Consider the following 6,000-nt stretch of genomic DNA (forward strand, 5'->3'; position numbering starts at 1 on the left):
TCCCAGCGTCATAAAGATACAGGTCAATTACATCCAGTGGCCTATTTCTCTCGAAAATTAACACCACCAGAAATAAATTATTCAATTGCGGATAAGGAGCTATTGGCAGTCAAAGAAACTTTTCGTGAGTGGAGGCATTACATTTTGGGAGCTAAGCATAAAGTGACCGTTTACACGGACCACCGAAATTTACAGTTTTTAAAATCAGCTCGAACTCTAACAGCTAGACAACTGCGTTGGTCCCTATATTTTGCAGACTTTGATTTTGTTATCACTTTCAGACCAGGAAAAGTAAATGGGAAGGCAGATGCTCTATCTCGAATCGATACCGGTGCAGTTAAAGAGCCTCCAGAAAAAGAATTGATTATTCCACAAGAGAATTTCATATCTGCCATATTGTATGAAAATTTAACCAAAGAAATTCAAGAAAACTTAACATTCGAAGGAATGCTGAAGTGGTCCAAAGAAGGCCAAGGAAGAGAAATCAAAAAAGGTTTGCCATACTTTAAAGGTGCACTGTATGTTCCGACTGTGGAGCTGCAAGAAAAAATTCTTCAGGCTTATCATGACGATCAATTGGCTGGACACAACGGAATTCAAAAGACTCAAAATCTAATACAACGAGAATTTTGGTGGCCAAAAATAAAAACTCAGATAAGACAATATGTGTCAACTTGTGACAAATGTCAAAGAGGGAAATCAAATAGAACAGCTTCACAAGGTCTGTTAAGACCTTTGCCCACTGCACCCCATGCCTGGCATACTGTTACTATGGATCTTATAGTGGACCTCCCTAGTAGCCAAGGTTTTAACACTATCCTAGTTTTTGTAGACACTTTCACTAAAATGGCGCATTTCATTCCTTTGAAAGAAATCCCTCGAGCCCCACAGGTTGCACAGTTGTTTACACAACACATAGTACGCGCCCATGGTATCCCAAAAATTCTAGTTTCAGACAGGGGGTCCCAATTTGTTTCTCGCTTTTGGAAGGCCTTTAGTAAAAGATTAGGAATTGATTCTCGTTACTCTACCAGTTACCATCCTGAAACCGATGGGCAAACAGAGAGAGTGAATCAAGAGTTAGAACAGTATTTAAGACTCAATGTATTCGATAAAGAGAAGGAATGGCCCGAGTTGATGTGGGCAGCTGAATTTGCTTACTATAATGCTGTTCATTCCACCACTGGGTTCACCCCCTTTTATCTGAACCATGGTAGACATCCTAATGTAATGTTGGGTAAAGAAGATGATTCAGTGCCTGCAGTAGAAGAGATGGTAAGGGATTTGCAGACCACGTTAGTTAGGGCTAGAAAAAACATCATTCAAGCAAAAGACTCATATAAGACTCAGGCTGATAGAAAAAGAAGAGAGAGCCCCATTTATTCGAAAGGAGACAAAGTTTGGTTATCCACTCGTCATTTACGTCTCAAAGGAAATCGCAAATTTCAGCCACGATTTATAGGTCCATTCAAAATTGACAAGATGATCAATCCAGTGGCAGTTAAATTGCAGTTGCCAGCTCATCTAAAGATACATTCTGTTTTCCATGTCTCCTTGTTAAAGAACAGTCCTCCAAATTTACGTCAAAACTCCCCTCCAATTCCTATCCAGATTAGCTCTGCAGAAGAGTATGAGGTCAATCAAATCTTAGATTCCAAAATCCGTAATGGCCAGCTTTATTATCTAATTGATTGGAAAGGTTATGGTCCAGAGGAACAATCCTGGGAGCCGCACGAGTATGTACATGCTTCAAGATTAGTGAGAAACTTTCATAGAACCTACCCAAGCAAACCTAAATTGGAGAACTGTTCCTTGAGGGGGAGTACTGTCATGACCACACAAACATGCCAAGTCAAAACAAAGAAGTGCATGAGAAAAGCAAAGAGATATCCTCAGTGGAGACAGCAAAGCCCAAACTGGAAGAAGGTTTGCAGAGTAATCTTGCGCTTATTTCAAAAGAAGAATCAAGAAGAGAAGATCCAAGATGGCCGATGTGAGTCCTGAAGGTTAGTTACAGTTCTAGTCTTGCAATCGGTTGGTTGCTAGGTTACGAGCTCTCCAGCTGGAAGCCTTGCACTTCAACGGCGGTATGACAGGAATCAGCTGTGTGGAGAGAGAGCGCGCTTCAGAACAGAAACTCCTGTGAGGTAAAATTACATTTGAAGATTATATTACAGAAAAAAGATAAATATAGTGAAGGTTATTTCAAAGAGTTTGATAGTAGACAGTTCTTGTGGAAGTCGGCAAGGCTACAGAGTTAATGTATGAATTAACCTTATGTTTACAAGGTTCTTGTTTAAGATATTAAAGTCAAAGAAAAAACGAACTTTAAAAGAGCAAGTATCTACAAATGTCAAGGTTATAAACAAAGGCCAAGTTTAAAGGAGAAACGAACTATTAACAAATAAGCATTTACAAATTCAATGGTAATAAACCAAAACAGAGTTTAAAAGAGAAACAAACTTAAATAAACAAGCATTTACAACTACAAGTTATCGACAGATGTCGAAGTAAGGAAGGAGAAACTAACTGTAATAAACAAGCATTTACAAATACAAGTTATCAACAAATGTCGAAGTAAGAAAGGAGAAACGAACTTTAATAAACAAGCATTTACAAATACAAGTATTGACAGAAGTCACAATAAGACAGGAGAAATTAAATAACATCAGCTGATTTGAAGAACGCATTATCACCAACTATATATATATATATAGCAACTTAAAACCAATCTCTAACAAAGGTTGAGAAGTTCTTCCAGAATCAGTAATAAGCATTATTTAAGAAGAGCTATCATTTATAGAGAGAAGCAAGGCTACAGAGAACTCAGGGTGAGTGAAGAAATAATAGAATTAAAGAGAATTAAGTGTTGAGAGTAGAAAGTGAAAAAACTGATGTTGTATGTCCCTAGTAATTGCGACTGTGACTCTTGCAGGTGCTGTATCCAATCTTAGATGTGAAGAGGCAGACTGAGTACTGGCGTTCATCATATCTGTGGCAGTCTCTCTACCATCCCATTCCCCTTTCCCCCTCCGGGGTACTCAGCACGAAGGATTAATATTCGTTGTGAGTAGCTCGGGTCGGGACTGAGGAGTTGTCTTCTGCTTCTGAGGAAATCGAATAGAAGTATCCTGACACGCTGGGCTACAGACAAAGGGCGTAATGTCCCACCCCAGCCCAACCCAAAGGTGAGTGGATCTTGCAACAGGGACTGAAAGGCTCACCTCTAGGAGGTAGATTCCTCAGACTGGGACTTGACATCTTGTGACCTGGGCCAGGGCAAAATGGCCTCTTGTGTTTGGACTTGGACCAAAGAACCACATGTGACCTGTAGGCTGAAGCTCGTGTGACCTGGGACTAGGTATGGTGACATATTTTGGTTTTTAGCTGGACATTTTGTGATCTGGTGTTGGGTTTTGGCTGATGTGGAGCTGGAATTCCCATGGCTTGGGTCTGGAATGTCCATATACACGCAGAGGAAACAAGCGTGAGAATATGTTGTTGTCTGCTTTGGATGAAGGTTATATTTAATGGAGAGATGGGACTGCAAATTAAAATATTTTTAAGAGGTGGTGGGTACTGGAGAGAAACAGTGACAATGTGAATAATTAACATGGGACTGGTCTCAGGTGAATGGGGATATACCTCATGGAAGGACAGTGAGAAGGTTCAGAGAAGGGAGGAATCAACCCTGGGTGTGATGAGAGGCCTCAACTGTGTGATGAGGGACCTGGTGGAGTAAGAATATGGGCAAGGGAGACGTGAGACAGCATGCTATGAATGTGATGAACATTGAGGAGCACAGATTGAGGTTAGGTGCCTTGCCAGTGGCAGATGGTAGACCTTCCAGTGGGCAGTTGTAGAGCCCCTGACAGAATGTGGGGAATTCATAAGATGAAAGATATCTTTTGAGAAGGAGATGTTTCTTGTTCTTATTCTAGCTACATCAGTGAATGCAGATACTACCACCCTATCTGAGTATATCTGAGCCCATTTCATCCTTCATTCAGTTAGTGACACCGTGAATCTCTAAAGGCAAATGTCACTCACCATGGATTCACAATGTAAGCAGCCTGGAGTGTTTCCATGCTGGGATGTTTGGTTGATTTTTCCAGTGCACCAGATTTGGGTACATGGGGTGATGTGCATACTTCATACTTACCGGACTTGGGGTAGGTAGCAATAATTATATCATCTTCTCTTGCCTGAAACGATTCCACCCGCTCCCAATTTTCGATGAAGTACTTGATGAAGGGAATTCCACAAAACCACTTTGCCTCTGGGTGAAGGATGATTTCAGTGTGCTCCATCCTGAGATAGATAAAAAAAGATCTCAGTAATGTAATGGGTGCAGGTTAGATAGGAGGAAGTGTAAAGATGTGTTGGAGGGAGATGTTGGAGGCTCTCTAAGAGTGAGAGACAGGCTAAGTATTATCTTTTTTAGATCGAGCATGAAAGCGCTTTCACCTGTTGTAAGTTATTGTGTGCTTTTAACCCTGCCTACCTCACGCCCATCACGTTCACCCATTCATGGGCTTGACTTTCAAAAATCCCTTGATGTCATTGGTAATTGCTTTTTTGTTTGTCCTGGCTTAGGGCTGTTTTGTTACTGCCTTGCAAACTGACCCTGTTACATGGATTATTGCACGAATGCCGATATAATTCAGCTTGGGTGAACTATTTTTTTCTTTTGTCTCTCCCCTTCGTGCTCCATGGCAGCCATGGCCCTCACAACGGGAACAGCACCAACATCGCAAACTCCATCTGCGCTATTGGAGCGCTGGTCACCTTGTTCACACTGTTACCTAATCAGAGTCATTTCTTTTGGCTCTCCTGTCACGGTCCATATCTTTCCCAAAAAAAGTATCATTGATAAATGCTTTACTAAAAAACTAAGAAATCCGTAATGTGGATCTAACAACACAGCAGGAGAACTGATACTACAATATTCACTGCACTTGGGAAAAGTTGCCCCACAATGCTTTGCAGGCATTCTTTTTCAAAACGTTTTGCCCATAACTCAGCCTGTGGTGGCCCTAGGACAATGGGACCACCACCAAAATGTTAAACATGATGTGCTCTTTCTGTTTAGGCCATCTCTGGCTCCCCACACTAGCTTAGTGGGGACCCCAAAATAATAACCCCTCCCACTATTCAGTCCCTTTTTAAGTTTTCTTATAGCTGGAACTTTTGTTTTTTAGCTTGGAGTAGTGTTTGTTTTAATGGTTGTCGCATTGTAATATTTCTGGTAGGCTTGGAAATATGCAAAGTACTATGCTTTCAGAGGGCTAAATATATGGCTGTACTATTTTATTTTGTGTTGTTCTATTTTCATGTGGTTATGTCCTTAAGGGGCTAATTATATAGTTACATGACCAGATTTCTTAAAAATGATATTTTTATTGTGGTGTTCTTTAGGGGCTGTTCTGCTAAGCATTATAGTCAACATGTTTCAATATTTGCTGCACTCGGTTGTCTCATAATGCTTTGCAGGGCATTCTTTTACAAAACATTGTTGCTCATAACTCAGCCTGTGGTGGTCCTCTTTTTAATCTCTTTCATGGTGGGAGCTTTTATTTCACAGCTGAAAATAGTATGTGTTTTAGGGAACTCTGAAAATGTGTATTATACTACGCCCTCTAGAGACTAAATATATGGTTAAACTGCAATGCTTTCAGTCATTTTCTTTTCATGTGGGTATTCCCCCTCTTAGTGGCTAACTATATGGTAATATGACCTTGTTTCGTATAAATGCTATTTTCATTGTGGTATCCTCTGGGGGCTGTTCTGAGCTTCAAGGTTTAATGCCAAATGTTTATTTCTGATAAAGTTTTTTATTTGGTTTATAAGATAACTGTATATGTTTTAATAATTTCTCCTTATAGCAATTATGACCATGATTCAGGCCAACTTAAAATGCTTATTACACTATGACTGTTTGAACACTCTTGATATGTTTGGGTGACCCTTCTAGTTTATTTCTCTTGTTATTCCTCCATG

General features: G+C 40.3%; 1 pseudogene; it reads right to left on the reverse strand.

Moving 5' to 3' along the window:
• Positions 1–4,310, reverse strand: part of LOC138246895 (sulfotransferase 1 family member D1-like) — a 428,858-nt pseudogene extending 424,548 nt beyond the window's left edge.
• Between the last annotated feature and the right edge of the window lie 1,690 nt (positions 4,311–6,000).

This window comes from Pleurodeles waltl, chromosome 7 (assembly GCF_031143425.1).
Source record: "Pleurodeles waltl isolate 20211129_DDA chromosome 7, aPleWal1.hap1.20221129, whole genome shotgun sequence".
Lineage (NCBI taxonomy): Eukaryota > Metazoa > Chordata > Amphibia > Caudata > Salamandridae > Pleurodeles > Pleurodeles waltl.